Raw genomic sequence first — 20,440 nt, forward strand, 5'->3', positions numbered from 1 at the left:
TTCTTCCTTCTTTCCATCCTTCTTTCCTCTCTCCCTCCCTCCCTCCCTCCCTCCGTCCACTCTTCCTAAAGAAAATAGCTTAACTCTGGAAGACTTTGCTATTTGCAGCCAGCAGGAGACAAAGCCTCCGCTTCCATATCTGAGGTTCACATCCGTGTATTCAATCAACTGTAGATAGAAACTGAGACGGGGGGGGGCAGATACCAAAAAGTTCCAAAAAGCAAAACCTTGGACCTTGGATTTGCCACATACTGCCAACTATTTACATATCATTTACACTGTACTTACAATAATTTATACCACATTTACATCATATTGTTATAAGTAATCTCAAGATGATTTAAAGAATATGGAGGATGTGCTTAGGTTATATGCAAATATAATCTATACAAGGGACTTGAGCATCCTTAGATTCGGGTATCCTCGGGGGTTCTGGAACGAGTCCCCTGCAGATACTGAGGAAGGGCTGTATTCCTGCAGAAATTGTGAATCTGCGATCAAATCAGGCTTGACCTAGCATTCTTAGCAGGACTGCTCCTGCATGACTGGGTTGGGCCTTAAATAGGAGAAGGTATACATCGGGGGGATCAGGCTGTTGGCAAGGGCTTCACCTTATTTCACTGCATAATTCACCCAGGACTAGGAGGAAACTGAAATGGGAGCTGCAGCACATAAGCCCACCCGTCAAAAACAAATTTTAGGGAAGAATGAATTTCTAAAGAGAAATAAATCACAAGAGGGAAGTGATGTGGGTCACCAGAGGTTTGAGAATTCAGGTTCTGCAGTCTGACCCGTTGGGGTCAACTCTGGGCTTTGTGACCCTGGGAAAGTCACTTCATCTCTCTGTGCCTCAGTTTTCAGATCTCTAAAATGGGGAACACAGTAGTACCTGCCTCATAGCATCGTTGTGAGGTCTAAATGAATTAATATGGAAGCACTACATAAATGTTTGTTGTGATAACGTTGAAGATGGTGTCTGCAAATCTAGGTCTTTTCAGCGAGTGTAAGTGAAGGGAAGCAAGATAAATGAAAGATGAAGTGGACATGAAGAGAAGAAAATATTATCTGAGACTTCTTCCCTTGTTTGAAAATTCTCATATTTTGAGAAAAGTGGGTAAAGAAGGAGGATCCCCACCTCCCACTGGAATTCCCGTCTAGAAGTGTTATCTTGCTGCAGGGATAGCTGTGTGAGGGGGCCCCCCAGTCAGGGGAGGGGTTGCCTTAATTGTTACTGAGTTTAAATCGCATTCTCCCTCCAGCCTAAGTAAAGGGGTCCCCATGGTCCTTCCCCCTCCACTGGGAGAGGGAGGAGCCCGAGAGTGCCCTGGAGGGAGGGGCGGGCCTAAGGCACAGTGTCCAGAGCCTCCATCTGCCCTTCCTAGAAGCCAGGGCCTCCCCATTCTGTGTAATAAAGAGTTCCTTGTCTCTTAGCATACAGAGTAATCTCTGAAAGACTGCACTCCAATTTGAGAGTAAGCCAAGAGCCAGTGGGAAATTTTCTAGCAAATTGGACAGGGAGACAACAATACGAAGGGCAACTGGATCAAAGCTGATTCACTTTGTTATACAGCAGAAACTAACACAACATTGTAAAGCAATTATACTCCAATAAAGATGTTAGAAAAAAAAAAATGCCTCTTTTTTTTTTTTTCTTCTTCTAGAAATTCCTATTCCCGAGGCCCGAGGCACTGCTGGTCTGGGATTCTTTTCACCAGAAGTTGTCAGGATAATACAGATTTGCTTTTCCAGGGTCGAGTGACAGGATCTGGGTCCCCAGAATGTAACTGAAAAACCCTGTGACAAAAGCAAATGTTGGAGTCTCAAATTTGACCTGTCACTGTGATTCATCAATGTTGACACTTGTTTTTTATTTTAAAAAGAGATATTGACTCAGCCTATGTAGCATCATTTAGGAGAAAGAGGGTGGATAGGGAAACAAGGGGGGAGAAAGAGGAGAGGGAGGGGAGGAAGGGGAGGAGGAGATCAAGGTCCAACCTCTCAGGGCTTTGGCTCAGGATGGGCACCCCACAATATGCTCATGTTTGGTTATTGTACCAGGAAGTAAAAACAGGCACAGGGATTTCAAGCTCCTTTAGAACAGAAGAGGAGGCCATCTCTGCCTAATACAGGACTAAGTCCATTGAAGGCTTCTTAGAAAATGTCACGTCAAATGCAGAGCTCAAAATCCTGTTAACATGTCCTTTAGCCTTTTAGCCTTTATGTATTTATCAAATAGAGTTGAAAACACCGTGTACTTCAGGAAATCCTTGTGGCACTTTCTGAGATGACTTCTTGACAATATGACTTAGGTCACCTTCTCCATGTAAAATGCAGGTGTAAATGAAAGGAAAGAGGACAGCAGCACTGCTGGAAGTGATGTGGCAATCATAGTTTCCATGAGTCATATGGCCCTGAACAAGTCATCCGCTCTTAGTGTCCCTTCTGTAGCTAGGAACAGTTACCTTTCCTCCTGAAGTTTATTATGTTCATGTATGTCTAAAGGTTCAGGAAGGTAGGTTATGAAAGCGCAGTCTTCCCTTTGTCATACAAGTTCTGAGTTCCCATTTCCTGAGAGGCTGCATCTTTCAACATGTGTCGTAATTCAACTATGGGACACTTCATGTTATATTCCCACCCCTGTATTCTCAAAAGTAGGAACTTAATCTTACTGTGTGCCAAACACAGTCCTAAGTTATTGCCTTTATTAACTGTTTTGTATAAGGTGGGTACTATTATTATTATTCCATTTTACAGACGAGAAAACTAAGGCTGAGAGGTAAAGCAATTTCCCCAGGATCACACAGCTGGTAAAAGCTGGTATCTGAGCACAGACAGCTTGGCTCAAAACTCTGTACTCTTCCTGTTATACTATCCTGCTGCTCAACTGAACAAAATTGCCAATTTGGCCAAAATTGCTTGTAGTTGATAAAATATATCTATTTTCAATTGCTTTGGAAGTTCATTTCCTCCATTTCTTTAAAAAACAAAAGCAGGGAGACGGAAGAGGGAAGAGATATGGGAACATATGTGTATGTATAACTGATTCACTTTGTTATAAAGCAGAAACTAACACACCACTGTAAAGCAATTATACCCCAATAAAGATGTTTAAAAAAAAAAAAAAAGCAAACAAATAAAACCAGAAAAATTTCCTACCCCTAAGGCCTGTGTCACTGTTGGTCTGGGACTCTTTCCCCCTTGATGTTGTCAGGATAATACTGTTCATAAAGTATAATAGATACGGATTTGCTTTTCCAAGGTTGGGGTAGCAGGAGTGCCATATGAGATCTCTATTGCTACATAACAAATTACCCCAAACTCAGTTTCTGAAAACAATAAACATTTAGAATCTCACAGTTTCTCTAGGTCAGGAATTCAGTAGCAGTTTAGCTGAATAGTTCTGGCTCAGAGTTTCTCATGAGATTACAGTCAAGACATTAGCTGGTGCTACATTCATCTAAAGGTTTGACTGGGGCTGGAAGGTCTGTTTCCAAGATGGGTCACTTATACCACTGTCTTGACAGGAGGCCTTATTTCCTCGCCACATGGACCTCTCTATAGGGTTTTTGGAGTGTCCTCATGACATGGCACTGGCTTCCCTCAAGCCCTACAAAATCCTGCTTCAAGAGCAAACAAAGTCTCAAACGTAATGAATAATTTTCCATTGATAAAATTTCAACCTTGGTTTTTAGTTGGGGTCTCCATACCCCTCTGTACTGGCTGATTTTCAGAATTCCTAGGTAAAACAGAACCTGGATAAGTCTGTCAGATGGTGTTATTGTGCTGAATTGTACCCAAATTCATTTGTTGAAGTTCTAAGCCCTAGTATTTCAGTATGTGACTTTATTCAGAAATAGGGTTGTTGCAGATGTAATTAGTTAAGATAGAGTAGGGTGGGCCCCTGATCCAATATGATTAGTGTCCTTATAAAAAGGGGAAATTTGGACAGAGACACTCCCACATGGAGTACACCAGATGAATATGAAGGTGGACATCAGGGTGATGCATCTACAGGCCAAGGAACACCCCAAGATTGGAACAAACCACCAGAACCTAGGAGAAGGGCATGGAACCAAGTCTCCTTCACAGCTCTCAGACGGAATCAACCCTGTTGACATCTTGATCTTGGACTTTCAGTCTTCAGAACTGTGAGACAATATATTTCTGTTGTTCTAAGCCACCTAGTTTATGGTACTTTGTTACAGAAGCCCTAGGAAACTAATACGGATGTAAGGAAATAAAAAAAAAAACGACTTGACATCTCTAGTACCAAAAGATTGCTAAAGGACAAGAAGTGAGGTTCACTTGCATCCATGGGTTGACCATGGGGCTTTCCTCAAAAGATTATATTGTGTCTTTTTCCTGCCACCCATTAAAAAAAAAAAAAAAAAAACCATTTGCCCTTCCAAAAGCACATTCCCAAGTAAAACTGGCAAAACCTCAGAGTGGACAGTCAAGGTTTCCTGATCTCGCCCAAGAAAGCGGATATTTTATTACTCTTTCATGACCACAAGGTATTTCCTAAGCTCATTAAGCACATTTTTCCTGCACAAGATCTTGTCTTAATAAGGCCCCCGACACCCCATTCCTCCAGCCTCCGTCATCAGGCAGGATAAAAGCCTGAAGTGGAGATGAGAGGGGGCTCTGGAGAGTTCCAACTCTGCTTGTTTATTTTGAGACACACTTGTGCTCCGACGTGGGCCATCACAATTGTGGTCAAAGCATTAGGAATCTGAAGAACATAAACAAAGCTAACTGTGGCAAAGGGCCAGGATAAAGGAAGGGCCAGGATGAGGTTTTCTCCAGCATTGTACAGGGAGGGCAATTTTGCATAGCCTTTTATATGATAATCACAGTCCCTTCGTCTGTATTGAACTTTGCAGCAAGAAGAAAAAATAAATAAATAAGGCTGACTAATGGCTTCTTTCCCCAGAGGCAGCTTTTTATGGGATCATATGTTTTTTCAGCTTTTCAGTCACAGTTTCCTGCTTGGACGTTAGGAGTCCTTGACATTGGCTATGGCTTAGTGCACTCTGGACAGCAGCCCAAGCCACCTCAGAGCAGCTGGAGAGGGGTCCAGCTGGACCACAGCACCTTCCCAGATCACAGCAATGGCGAACATGGTCCCCTTCGATGAGCTGCACTCAGCGGCAGGCCTTTCAACACCTTCCAGGTCAAGCATGACCCTTCTTATCCGGTCATAGTGAGAAAAACAAGGGTCGGGTGGATTGGAGCCTGTGACAAACAGTCTGGAGGCATTCAAAAGCAAGAACAGCAGCTCTGAATTGCTTTTGTTCCTGTTCCGTTCATCACTGCTCCTTCCCAGGATCAGACGGGACTTTTGGAATTGGACTGTCTTGGGACTTTTTAAATCCCTGCTCTACCACTGGGTGACTAAGAACAAGTAACTGAATTTCTGAGCTTCCTTTCTCATCCGTAAAATTTTAAGTGATAAAACCTGCCTTATGGACTTCTTATTGGGATAAGAGACAATGTTTGTAAGACACCTGGCAGATAGTAGGTGCTAAGCAAAAAGTAGCTAGTGCTATGATCAAGTGTCCCAAACACCCCCTCCTTCAAGGCAGATTACCATATGGAAATGTAATGCAAAGTGCGTTGGAGCCGAAGATATCCTGAAATTGGGCTGAGTTAACAAACAAGCAAAAGCCATAGTCCTCCAGCACCCTCTATATGGCTTTCACTTTATTTCACTACTTTTGAGTGGGAGGAAATTATTCTGGAATGCCTTCTGTTTTGCTCCCCCTTTGAGAAGGCCATAGAGCAAGGGAATCAGGATGGAAGAAGGAAGAGAGACAATTTGTGTTCTTTATTTTTCCCACCTTGGATTGGGTGGTGGAGGGAAGGAAGAGGTTGATTAAAATGCACCACCCCCTTGGTCTTGGGTAATTGCAGTTTAATTATACTTGGGGCAGTGGTTTTATCACATTAAATTTGGGGGAAAGTCACAAGATGACTCATGGAAAATTTTTTGATAAAATTGTGGAAACTTGGGACATCCGTGATTTTTTTTTTCCCCTTGCCTCACTCCTTTCCTACTTTCCTGATACACCCTCTTCTGCCTGCCAACAGGCCTCCCTGCAGGGAGCCATGCTGAGAAGGCTCCCTTCCTGGCCTCAGCATCTACTCCCTGGGCCTCAGGCTTTGCTGAGCCTCACAGTCCATCAACCTCTTCCCCGTATTCTGGGAACATTGGAGCCCATCTCCTTCCAGGGGGCCAGCTGGTCACACAATTAAGTTATGGAAACCAGTTGCATGCTCCAGACCAGAGCTTTCCAGTTGCTCCCATAGAAGAATTAAAAATCTGTTGCCTTTCCTCATAAATCATATTCCCCTGTCTCCAACTTTGTTGCGTCAGAAGTACTGGGGCGTGTCCTTGGGTTGTGAGGACTTATTGAAAAGTTACTCAATGTTCTACCCTCTCATTGCCTCTCTGAGCTCCAGCCTTGAAGTGACAGGCCCATATATAACCCATACAGTTGTAGAGGTCCGCCCAAAGAGATTCTGAGACGGATGATGGTCAGAGGATGACCAAAGAAGGGGAAGAAATATCATATTCTTCCTTTTCAGAGAAACACACCAATTCTGCAATGGCAAGTCTTTTTTTTTTAACCTAAAACGTTTGCTAAGGTAATAATAATTATAAGCACAATCACTCATTTTTATAGCACATTAAAGCTTATACACTACTTTCACATAATTTAGAATCAAAATGCTATGTACTCTTGGGCTTCCCTGGTGGCGCAGTGGTTGAGAGTCCACCTGCCGATGCAGGGGACACGGGTTCGTGCCCCGGTCCGGGAAGATCCCACATGCCGCGGAGCGGCTGCACCCGTGAGCCATGGCCACTGAGCCTGCGTGTCCGGAGCCTGTGCTCCGCAACAGGAGAGGCCACAACAGTGAGAGGCCTGCGTACCACAAAAAAAAAAAAGGCTATGTACTCTTGATGTCAAAGCATCCTCAAAAACTCTCCTGCTGGCTATTTTTCTTCATCATGAAAATATTCTCCTCGACAATTACAGAACAGTTGGTGCTGACTCAATTAGAGCCCATATCAAGAAGAGCTACTCACTTGAAGACAGAAACTATGGGCCCAAGTTTCAAGAAATCTTTGGACACGTTCAAAATGTCCTGAAGTGACAGGACATTCAAAGAGAGTAGGGGTGGAACAAATGTCACCATAGCTCTGACATAAACTAGACAAAACACACTTTCCATTTATTAAGTATATTCTACATGCAAGCAAGGCAACTTGCTACGCCCTTTACATATAATTATGCCTAAACCCCACCATAACTTTACAAGGCAGACAGAAATGAAGGCTCAGAAATGTTAGGTGACTTGGTAAGGCCACAAAACCAATAAGTCAAGATATCTCAAGCTCTTTCCATTGCAGTCATGCAAAGCTGGTTCCAAAGGATTATGGCTCCATGAAATGTTAAGGGCTATTCCACAGAAAGAGAAGGGTTCTGTGGTCAAATAATAAGTTACAAAAATGGTGGGTTCCTCCTAGAGTAATGGAAATAAAAACAAAAATAAACAAATGGGACCTAATGAAACTTCAAAGCTTTTGCACAGCAAAGGAAACCATAAACAAGACCAAAAGACAACCCTCAGAATGGGAGAAAATATTTGCAAATGAAGCACCTGACAAAGGATTAATCTCCAAAATTTACAAGCAGCTCATGCAGCTCAATAACAAAAAAACAAACAACCCAATCCAAAAATGGGCAGAAGACCTAAATAGACATTTCTCCAAAGAAGATATACAGACTGCCAACAAACACATGAAAGAATGTTCAACATCATTAATCATTAGAGAAATGCAAATCAAAACTACAATGAGATATCATCTCACACCAGTCAGAATGGCCATCATCAAAAAATCTACAAACAATAAATGCTGGAGAGGGTGTGGAGAAAAGGGAACACTCTTGCACTGCTGGTGGGAATGTGAATTGGTTCAGCCACTATGGAGAACAGTATGGAGGTTCCTTAAAAAACTACAAATAGAACTACCATATGACCCAGCAATCCCACTCCTGGGCATATACCCTGAGAAAACCAAAATTCAAAAAGAGTCATGTACCAAAATGTTCATTGCAGCTCTATTTACAAGAGCCCGGAGATGGAAACAACCTAAGTGTCCATCATCCGTTGAATGGATAAAGAAGATGTGGCACATATATACAATGGAATATTACTCAGTCATAAAAAGAAATGAAATTGAGCTATTTGTAATGAGGTGGATAGACCTAGAGTCTGTCATACACAGTGAAGTAAGTCAGAAAGAAAAAGACAAATACCGTATGCTAACACATATATATGGAATTTAAGGGAAAAAAATGTCATGAAGAACCTAGGGGTAAGACAGGAATAAAGATGCAGACCTACTGGAGAACGGACTTGAGGATATGGGGAGGGGGAAGGGTGAGCTGTGACAGGGCGAGAGAGAGTCATGGACATATACACACTAACAAACGTAGTAAGGTAGATAGCTAGTGGGAAGCAGCCGCATGGCACAGGGATATTGGCTCGGTGCTTTGTGACAGCCTGGAGGGGTGGGATAGGGAGGGTGGGAGGGAGGGAGACGCAAGAGGGAAGACATATGGGAACATATGTATATGTATAACGGATTCACTTTGTTATAAAGCAGAAACTAACACACCATTGTAAAGCAATTATACCCCAATAAAGATGTTAAAAAAAAAAAATGGTGGGTTGAGCAAGATCTCTTTCACGCAGGACCTCTTCAAGCCTTTAAAATGCCAACGTACATTGTGAATCCCCAAGAGAAGAGTAAGATTAAAGGAACAGTGAACCTCTTGACAAAGGAATCCTTAGAGCAGCATTTCCTTAGAACAGTGATTTTCAAAGTAGTCTCCAGACCAGCAGCATCAGCATTACTTTGGGACTTGCCACACCCAGACTTACCAAATCGGTCTGGAGTGGGGTCCCAGAATCTGTCTTTTTAGCAAGTTCCCAGGTGATGCTGGTGATGCTGGGATTCTGATGCAGCATATTTCTCAGGAGTGGTTTTCCAGGGAAGACATTTTGGTAAACCCTGAAATAGAAGTACTTGTGTGGCACTGACCTTTGGCTATTTGGTTCTGGTAGCAAAAGGAAAGACAGGAAGACAGGCTTTTACTGGGGCAGAAAGTTGGTCTTTCAGCTCTTACTTAGGAAGGGATAATAGTAATTGTGGTTGTGATGGTCCCAAACTAGTTCTTGGAAACTGGAAAAGCCCATTTTGGCATTTCTCACTGCAAATGGCCAGGGTATTTGTCATGTCTCAGCTCTAACTCCCTCATGGGTTGCCCTCCTTTGATACAAGGTGGAAGAGTCAACATTCTGCCCCCATCATGGATTTAATATTTCCCAGTTTTCCCATTCTTGGTAAGGGGTGTAATAAGGTATGGATAAATCAGATACCATAAGTAGAGAATTGAGGGCCTCTGCATCTGTAATATTTGTGACAAAAAAGAAAGAAAGAAGGAGTGAACTGTATGATTCAGGGCCTTTGCTCCAAGCTGGTGTGGACCCAGGCAATACCCATGTTCTCTCCTACCCACCCCAGAAGGACCAGGAGTGGCAGGCAAGCAGCATCTCTTTTGTGTATAGCTGGCCCTGAAATGGCCAGCAATGGCCAGTCCACTCGGCCATGCAGACTGTTTTCTCCAATCAGGCCAAACTTGCCTAAACCATGAACTCAACCTGCCCCAAAGAGGGTTTATTTTTATTTTTCTTTACCAACAATGTTCTGTAGTAACCAAAGCTCTGGTGGTCCTCAACACCCAGACACTGGAAGAAGCACATCGTTCCGGGAAGCTATTCAAACGCCAAAAAAGACAAAATGAGATGGTATCCACAGGATCAGCAATTTTGCGGATAAGTAACTGAGGAATAGGTGAGTGTGTTCTAAAGATGTTACGGTTTCATTTCCATCTGCCCCATGGGAACTTCTACTACATTGCTCGGAAGAAAGCATCCTTGAACATTTTTTCTGACCTGGAAATCAGCCTAGCCAACATCTGCCAAACCTTCCTAAAAATAAATAGTGGGTATACTCACTACCTGGGTTGTGAAAGAAAATGCTGGGGAAGCCCTAAGACTTTGGATTTATATAAGAATCACCTGTAACAACAGAAGACTGTCTCCTGCTGGGTACGGATCATAGACACCAAACCCACCTCCGAGTTTTGACTAAAGGCTTTGGAAGGTTTTAGTCTCTTGGCCCATTGCAATGATGAAAGGGACTTCTGAGTCACAACTACCACCTAAAATCCAGGAAAAATTATGGGCATAAAGTATTTGCTTAGTTTCCCACCGCAGATTTGGCACTAAGGTCTCAGCAGCCTTGGGTATACATATAGTGAAGGGGAAGAAAACAAGAATTATTGAGCACCACTGCATATACGTTACAGTGCTTTACATAGGGGACTTTGTTTGCCATCAGCAACACTTTATGAGATAAATAATTATTATCACCATTTTACAGATGAGAAGACCAAGGCTCATAATGTTACGTTACTTAACCTAACTTACCACTCTCCCCACATCACACACACACACACACACACACACACACACACACACACACACACACTACTGCATTAGGAAATCCTTAGTTTAGCCCTATTTTACTATTATGGTACGAAACACTTGTCACACTTTATTATAAGTGCTGGCATTTTAAGTGATATCTTATTGCATCCCAATGACTGACACATATAAAACACTGCTGAATGAAAAGATGAATTCCTCATTCCAAGCCTTCTTGCTTTCAATTCAAGATTCTCTACACGGTATACTATTAACCAATAACTATGTTGTTGGGTATTTTTCATCCTCAGTCATCCTAGCTCCTTCATGGATTAGCAAATTTCTTGAAAAGAAAATGGATACTGAAACGCTTTAAGAGACCTCTCAAAGTGCCGTAGAAGGCCCTTCAGCTCTCCTTGCCTCGGATAAACCAGGTAAAGTAATCTTGCTGTTTAAGGACATTCATTCATGCGTTTATGTTCATTCATTCACCCATTCCAATAATTCTTCATGGAGCTACTTCCATGTGTGAGGCAATGGTGCTGGGAGTGACAGAAGGGGCTAGGCAGTGCCTTGCAACAACATGGCTTACAGTCGAGGGGAGAGAGGAGAATGCAGCGAATAGGAGAACATGACATAGGCAGGTAGAAGTGCCACAAGAAGTGCTTGAAAAGTAATGTGGGAATTCGGGGAGGCCCAGGTTACATCAGGTGAGGGGGGATCAGAGAAGGCTTCATGGGGGTGGCATCTGACATAGGCTTTTATGAATGGGTTAGATTTGGTCAAAGATAAGGGGAGAGGAACACCTTCCAGGTAGAGATAACTGTTGTGGGCAAGAGCACAGTGAGGTGGGGAAGACACAGATAGGTTTAGGGAAGGGAGACTTATTCCATTTTCCTGGAACAGAAAAGACACAAGAGAGAAAATAACACAAAAGAGAAAACTGGTAAATTAAGTCAGGGTCAGGTCATGAGGAATATGCAGCTAAACTGAGTAGCCACAGTCATTGCCATTTCTATTGTACCTGTGATTCCAGAGGAGCTTAGGACCCATCAAGAAAGCCAAGCTTCCCCCTGTACCCTCAGACTAGCAGCTCCCCTACAGAACACAGCCTTGGCACCTGGTCCCCCTAGCACAGCACCTGGGACATCTTAAGCCGTCAATAAAGTTTGTTGGCTTGAATTGGGAGGACATAATAGAAACATTTCCAGGGGTGGAAGTTGGGGGTGGAGCGAAGGTGCACGACAAAGCTTTCCTTTAAAATCAAACGTTTAAATATATAGCGCTGACCACAGCCTACGTATTAGAAATTACTCTATCCTACTGCCCAAATTCCTATGACACCCAGAAATAATGGTGTAGCAACCACCGTCCCCCCCCAGTTCAAGGCAATGTCCTAAGATACCATAGCAGCATTCTCCTAAGTGTGCTCTCCTCGGGGGCATTCAACCAGGTATTACTCTATTAGAATTTAATGTAGGCTCCAAATACAGCTCCACTCGGCAAATGTTCATCTTACTCCAGGAAAGCAGTGGTCACTGGGAGCAAGCAAGGAAGGAAATATCTCATAGGAGGATGTTACACAACACTAGAGATGGGCCCAGGTCCGGTTTGGACCGGGAATTAATGTATTTTGGTGAGTAGGGAGGTGGTGGTGGACTGCATGCCCTCAGTGACATTGAAAAATGCATTATGAAGAGAAGCTGCCTTTTTCCTGAGGTTTCAGGGCCAGCTGTGCTGCTGCAGCCGCAGCTACAGAACACGGAAGAATTTGGGGCTGAGACTGGAGGCCTACAGAAGAATTTTTAAAGACCAGGATAGAGTGGGTACAGTCAAGATTTTTTCACGTGTTTGTGGAGATCAAGCAGAGCTTGATGTTTTGCAAAGCTTCCACTGAACATTTTTTTAAAGTAAATTAGCAGGTATATTAAAAAATACAGGTACCATAAGGAAATAAAGATAGGAAGAGGCTGAAGTAGTGGGAAGCACAGGCATTTTCCAGCAGACAGTCCTATGTACAAATACTGGATCTGTAACTTCCGAGCTTTGTGGCTTTCAGCAAATTATTTAAACTCCTAAGCTTTAACTTCTTATTACGTTAAATGAAGGTAAAAACAATTATCTCATAAGATTGTTGCAACAATCAGGGAATAATGTAAACAAAACTTCTAGCACCATGCCTGACAAATAGTAGGGACCCCTAAGTGAATGGTAGTGAATTTTATGATTACTAGTTCATAATCTCAATTTCTAGTAATTTGGTGTCAGGTTTCCCCACTATGTTTAAATTTGTCTAAAATGGGCTTTTCACGTATCCTTATCTCTAAACGCAGTTTTCAGAGAATCGTGGAAACTGTGAGTTGGAAAGAAACTTAGGAGTCATATAACCCAAACCTGGATATACTCCTAAAGGATAAATTAATATCCTTTCCTAAAACATCTTCCTGGCACGCAAGCTCTCTCTGTGCACCAAAACCAGCCCTTATTTATACGGTCAGAAAGACAGGATTCTGGAGAGGGAGGGCCATGGAAGCACTCTGAGGAATACCAAGTGAGATTCACCATGCATGGCTTCTCTGTGGAAGGTAAAAGAAATCTAGTCATTTGGTAAAAGCCACTGCTGTTTTAAAAATCTATTTAATACAGTGATTGACACAGTAGAAGGGGTTATAAATAAACAATAAATCATGCAATTATTACTGTTTGAATTTTGGCAAGATAATAAAAAGAGCAGGGGTATAATCAGGAAATAATAGAAAAGATCTGCAAGGCACCCCTGCAATTAGCGAAAAACAGAACTTGGCTCCGAGTTGGAGCCCCAATATGGCTCTCATTAAAGAGCCTTGGGACCTGTTCCTGGGGCAGACCTCTGCTAGCTTGGGGAGAAGTGAGGTAACCAAAATGTCAGTGCACACTCCACCCCCCCACCCATATTCAGATAATCTTTTACTATAGTATTATAACCACCTGGGCTGAAATGACTACCTTATGCCGAGTGAAGACCAATCCACGGTTTTCCGAAACTCTAATTGAGATGTTTCCTGTTCTCAGCTTTTTGACTCTTTCCTTTGTAATACCATAAACACACATGCACACGCACACACACAAACACACACACACACACAGGCATTGTGCAATGGGCCCTTTCACTCATGTTTCCTTCCCCCTTTCCTTTCACCTTATTTTATTAATGGTACCTCTTAAAGAGATAAATGCTCCCACACGAGTGATACCACTTAAACAGATAAATAGTCCACACTGGAGAAACAGAGAGCATGAGAGAAAACCCTGTCTTATTAGACTGGAAACAGACACACTATATTAATGCAAAAAAATCAGCATATGGTTCTAATAGGCTTTCTTAAAATGATTTATCAGCTGTGATTAAGCCCTCAACCAGCATGTCTATCTTCATAAATAAAGCAAAAGTGTACCTTGCTCTCAAATGTATCTGCAGTATCTTATTACCCAGCCCCGTGCAGTGCACTTCACTTACAACACAGCTCTAGGGAGCCAAGAATTTGTGTGCAATCACAAAGTGTGTGCTCTAAAGAGCCTGCCAAGATTTAGGACTCTTATCTCCGAGATAGTCTTACTAAAAATCCATTACAATGAAGGTTTCTCCCCTCTCTCTGTGCCATGGAGTTCGGCATGGCTGAAATATGAACAGGTAATTAAAAGGATATGCCTGATTTTACAGTGAGCCCGGTAACACAGAATCACCAAACAGCTGTTGGGAAAGGCATTTGGCACAAGGACAGGTTACCTCTGCCAGGGGGGAGTGGAAAATGAGGACCACTTTAAGAATCAGAATTGGTCTCTTTCTTCTTTTCTACAGAACGGAAAGACGAATGCAAATATTAGTCATCTTGGTCGGGACCTCATTCTTCGGCTGGCTAATATGTCAGATGGTCTCAGCGGCACAGATTAAAGGGGCTTCACAAACACCCCGGGCAGGGGATGAGGAAGTCGGGGCTAGGACTTCCAAATGAAGGAGGAGGAACTGGGTGAAAGAGTTATGAGCACAGTAAGCCGTAAACGGATGTTTGAAAACTGTACCGAGTCAAACATTTCATGTGTACAGGGCATGGCTCTGTTGGAGTGATTATTTACTCTTTGATTAAAAGCCAGTGAGTCCAGGAGGATGAGCTGAATAAATCCCACAAAGCATCCAAGGAAAGTATTTTAGTGGCGAACTTACTTTCAAGCCATTCCTAACATACACACAAAGCCTCATTCACATTCTACCTCCTAACACCCACCCGAACGCTAAGATCAGAGACATATAGATGTCGCCCATTCTACAGGAGCTTCTCAGGCTTTCCTCTACACTTTCAGTTTGACTGAAACAGAAATGTGCAATCTCAGAGTTCTTTCACAGCAACAAACCACTGTTTCACGATTTAGGCAAGTTTGCTGAGGTATGGTGAGATTTTGTTAAAAGGCAGAAGACGTTAGGAAGGGCAAATTTTAAAATCTCAGAAGAGAAAATAGTGCTTGGACTACTCCATCAGTACTGTTAACAGATTGTTTTCTGTAAAATATACCAGTCCATTGTATTAGGAGTGCGGCATGGGTAGCTGTAGTCTGTGAGTGTTAGACCCTCAATTAGAAGAAGGGCACTAATGAGGTCAGAGCAGCTCCTCCCTCCTGTGATCACAGACTGCACCCCTGGCCCTGGCCAGCTGTCTGGCAATATGTGCTTCTGGCCACAAAAGGGGGTCCATGGGCGGGTGTGTGTGTTTGGATCCGTGCAAATCCATCACCACTAATGGGAAATCACTCCTAAGTTCACACCCAGCTGATGGGCAAATCAGGCGTGCCACCTTCACAGAGGGCAGCAGGCAGCTGTACTTGGACATCAAATGTCATTAAAACTGGTGTTGAATTGCACATGGTAGGCAATACTAGGTAATGGTCAGAAAAGCGAGGAATTATTCACAAAGCCTGATGGCCCACTTTGCCCAAGACATGTACTTGTGTATATGTGCATTATTATGATACTAAAGAAAGACATCTAGCAGAAATCTAGAATAAGGAGCTCTTCCCCTCCTCCTGCTATGAAGGGGAGAGACGTTCTTTCAGGCAGCGATGTCACCACTGCCTTACTGTCTCTGTGAAAGTGGACTTGGAATTCTGTTCCCAGGACCCCTTTTAGGACACTTCTTTCAGTCACCTGAAAGAATGTACGAGGTGAGATGTTGCAGTAATATGTGAATCTAACACCATGTACCTAGGAATCGGCTTTATTTTCTATGCTCCAGATCTCAATATATTTGAACTATGTATGTTTTTAACTCCAAGGTAGTTAAAAGGCCCAGTTTACCGGTGAGAAAATGAAGTCATGCTGCATGACTTTTAGAGAATGAGGGATGGAGTCTGGTTTTCTTGCTCTCGTCCTGAATTCAGACAACACTCCGCCTTACTTCACAATCCACACCGGAGCTGTTGCGATTAGCGCAGGAGGTGTCGGGAGGCAGTTTTCAGGTGGACGAGCAGCACAGAGGTATGACAGTGTATGTCGCACTTTGGCACACCACACCACAAAAGGGGCTGCCAGGATTCTGGACCATCTTGTTCCCTTCTGGTCACTTGGGGACCAACCAAATGGGGCTGGAAGGGTGGCGCTCACATGTGCTCTACATTGCCGTGGAAATGCCTGGACCAACAGGAATGCCTGGACCAACTGTGCCAGTGAATCCAGCAATAGCCTCACGTTTGTAAATCCTCTGGGAAAGTTCCTGAGCTCTGTGCATAACAAACCATACCGGGAGAAGCCAGAAAGGGGACGACTTCTTTGAGAGCGGCTGTGATTCAGAATGCTTGGCACTGCACCATCTGTAGTCAATCAACCCGACAGGCACACAAAACACGACTGCTTTTCTTCTTTGGGGACATGACTGTTTGCAGAGCCCAAACAAGCCCCCACCCAAACATAAAGCCACAGAGAAAGGCGGCGCCCGGCACCCGACTCAGGCAGGATCGGTCAGCACTGTGATCAACTTTCAAAGTTTTCATATAACAGATGGTGTGCTCTGCCTGTAACTCAGATCCCAGGGATGCCTGGGCTGCAGCCACGCTGAACCCAAAATGCGGGGTTTGCCCCACTTCACGGAGAAGACTGGGGAAGCCCCCAGCATGCAGGACAATGAAGGGAGAGCTTGCAGGTGGGGCAATCCGTCCTTCTAGCTCCAAAGCTGTCCAGTAAAACAGCTCACATTCGCCTTCAGGTCAAAAAGTCTAAATATCATCTCCATACACAACAGTCTGATTCTGCCAACGCTAGTGAGTTTTATTAGAAAATATGCGCTTAGAGGAGATGCGGAGCGTAAAGCCCTTCTGGCATTCCATTTCCCTCTAGAGCCAAAGGAGAAACCGGCCCCATCACACGGAAGAGCCACAGGTTCGAAGAGGCTAAAAACAGCCTTTCATATCCCAGAAAGCAAGGAACAAAGGAAAGCCCAGCTACGTTCTGGAGAAGTCTGCAGCCAATATTCCTAGCATATGAGAAGCATCCCAGCCCAAGAGGGAGGAGCCAGCAGGTGATTGTGCCTGGCCACCCCAGGGAAGGCCTGACCTCCTCTCCAATCCAACCAGCCTCTGTGGGTCAGCAGAAGGGCCAGTTCCCCAAAGTGTAGGAATGTGGTACAGGGGGGGAAATCCACCGTTTTATCAGCTTTCCTAGGCTTTTGGGTTTTGGTGGAAGTTGGGTTAAGGACAAGGAAACTGTTCCTCCAGGGTTCTGGTACTAAAATCAGACACTGCACCCCAGGTTTGAGTCGACAGCCAATATGCTGGCAACACGGACAGGAGGAATGTGTGGAATCCCAGTTCCTGGCCTCAGCCTTATCAATATGGAAATAACTTAACAGCACACAAATGCTAAAGCAGGGTTCCCAGAGTAAATCACTCCCATACCTGCTCTTAACCATACTTAATGTTCACCTGGATTTATGAGATGATGGAAGCAGAGACTCTTGTAATTATTATATTCTTTTCCTTTCCTCTTTTCCTGGTGTCATTTTTTTCCTCACATCTCTGTGAGGGGCCCAGGTAAGTGATTCTTAGCTGCAGATGCTCAGTGCGGCTAACATGTGGTCCAATTTTCTAAATGTGAGCGTTGTTTTTTTTGCCCAGAACGGAAGCTTCATCTTTTAGTCATTTTGTTTTAATCCAGCCCAGAAAACCGATCTGTTTTCCTGCTTGCTTTCGGGAGCATGAATGCAGGGCCTCGCAGAGGACAGGACATGCTCCCTAGGCAGACGCAAAAGCCTCCTGGCCCCAGGTACACACCCACTGCCGCGGGAGTCTGGTGGGTTGCAAGTCCTGAATTACTCACAGCTGGAAATGGATTCCTTCAGAGGAGAGCGTCCATTCGCCATTGTGATTCCATTTGGGTTAATACCTTGAAATCCCAGCCTGGCTTGCCTGCCTCAGGACAGGTAAGGAGTGATTTTAACCAGCTGAGATCCCAACCCAACCCCCCCCCCAAACAGAGAAAGCACCCTGATGAGAAAGTCTCCAGCTGGGAAAAGCTGCCCTTTTTTCGGCTCTTAAAGCTGAGCTTCGTAATTATTTCAGTGAGGAGCCTCCCAGCCAAATAATTCAATTGGACTAATTTTCAGCTACAGTAAGCCCGCCTGATGGGAAGGCAGGCCAAACAAGCGATCTTCACAACCTGAGTCTGGGTTGATGATGGTGCCTGAAGAGCTTCAGGGCTCCATTGTGTTTTGGGCCATTTTTAGTTCCTTTTCTTAGTCTTTTTAAATTTTTTTTTTATTGAAATCTAGTTGATTTACAAAGCTGTGCCAATCTCGCTGTATAGCAGAGTGACTCAGTTTTGTTTGTTGTTGTTTTTATTTGTTTGTTTGTTTGTTTTGCGGTACGCAGGCCTCTCACTGTTGTGGCCTCTCCCTTTGCGGAGCACCGGCTCCGGACGTGCAGGCCCAGCGGCCATGGCTCACGGGCCCAGCCGCTCCGCGGCATGTGGGATCCTCCCAGACCGGGGCACGAACCCGTGTCCCCTGCATAGGCAGGCAGACTCTCAACCACTGCGCCACCAGGGAAGCCCGTGACTCAGTTTTTAAGTGCCCCTCCCCATCCCACCCCCATCCCTGCTTTGGTCCTTTTAGATGCATTCCATGCATAGAATCTCCTAGAATCAAGATTGCAGTTTAACAGCTCCCAAAGCACTCCCTTTTATACTGATGACATCCCACACCAACCCCTCTACCTTTTAACAATCACAGTACTTGGAAGAACTTTCAACTTAACCACAAGTGAGAGGCAAACACTTTCAAGAACAATTTTTTTTTTTACATCTAAATATTTCGGTTTGTTTTCACTTATTAAAAAATACATTCAATTTTGCGATAATACGTAATTCTAGGTATTTCTTTAAAGTTGGGTTAGAGGTCAAAACATTTTCTTGGAATGTGCAGCGGTAGGTAACTCAGTAGGAAGTGATGATGGGCTAGACTTGAGGTGATAGAAATGGAAAATAAAGAGAAGAGATGAGGATTCTGGCCTAAGGAAGCTGATGGGGTGCAAAGGAGGGAGGGAAGGCAAAGCTGCCTCCTGAGGTGGATGAACTATGTCTCTGACAGACTCAGAGGCAGGTGGGGGGGTTTAGACATGGCAATGAGTTTCTGCAGGAAAGCCTTGAGCACAGTTCTGGGCACAGTACGTTACAAACAGCAGCGGCATCTTCAAGTGGAAATGCTGGTAACAGCTGGAGAGTAGAGATGAATATTCACGGTGAGGACAGATAAAGGAATTGTTGGGTGGAGTTGATTGCTAGGTTATGAGAATGTACAAGTTTTCTGAAGAGAAGGTGTAAACAGAAACCACCCGAAAGTGGATACAGCAAAAGACAAGGAGGCAGAGGGAGCACAGTCAGAGAGGTAGGATAAAAGCCAGGATATGCACCCCCTGTCACTGGACCCCCTTAGTGGACGCCTATCAACTCTTTTTGTCTCTCTGGATAGTTTATTCTTCTGTATTTAAAATGGGGAATGTAGTACTGCCATAACCACCTATAATTATTCCCTGTTAACTAGAGGGACCAAAATCAAATTATCATTAATAACATGTTCAAAATGTCCCACGTGTCAGATATGCTTCCTGACTATAGAAATACTTTATTACCATACCCAGTCACAACTGAATAGGAAATACTGGTGCAAGAAAATACTATTTTATTCTGCAGTATTTCCAACACAAATAGACGTTCCCAAAATCAATGCCAAGCTTCCTCTAGCAATCTTCATGTTGTATCTTAGGATCCAGTCCTCCAAATCTCTTCTACTCCACAGCTTCAAATGGAAACATCAGTATCTCAGAGGAGAACACCCATCACTGCATGGGATGAATGCAAAACTTTCTAATTCAAACTTCAGCCTCTGAAAACCTTATAATTGGTTCTCAAAAAGACCTCAGGCAGAGACCTCAGTCTTGTCAGAACAAATGTCATGTGACAGCAAATATAAATAAAACCTACACCAAAAAAACCACTGAACAACAATAAAACCTGCCACTCACAGGCCATTCATCTGCCATTCATCTGCCATTACCAGTGACCACCCCCTTTTAATTTGGCTCCTAACACTGGCTGAGGGCAGGGTCATGAACTGCCAGATGATTTAGCATTAGAAAGTAAACCCTCAGCCTCAAGAGAGATTTTCTCTTTAATGTGAAAGTTAGATTGTGACGACTCATCCATTAAGGTCCAAATTAGCCAAATATACAAACTGTCCAAGGGACGATATGAGCAAACACCCAGTACCCATCTGGGTCAGTTTTCCTCAGAGCCGTGGGCCTTCCCTCCCTCATCATCCACGTCAAAGATACTTGATTTTATGTGCTCACTCTTTGCAGGGCA

The 20,440-nt window shown here is 43.8% G+C and overlaps 1 protein-coding gene across 1 annotated transcript in view; it reads right to left on the reverse strand.

The window, feature by feature from the left end:
- Positions 1-20,440, reverse strand: part of CREB5 (cAMP responsive element binding protein 5) — a 409,537-nt gene that overhangs the window by 290,038 nt on the left and 99,059 nt on the right. The gene's annotated exons all lie outside the window — the stretch shown is intronic.

The sequence above is a fragment of the Lagenorhynchus albirostris genome, chromosome 8 (assembly GCF_949774975.1).
Source record: "Lagenorhynchus albirostris chromosome 8, mLagAlb1.1, whole genome shotgun sequence".
In the NCBI taxonomy this organism is placed as follows: domain Eukaryota; kingdom Metazoa; phylum Chordata; class Mammalia; order Artiodactyla; family Delphinidae; genus Lagenorhynchus; species Lagenorhynchus albirostris.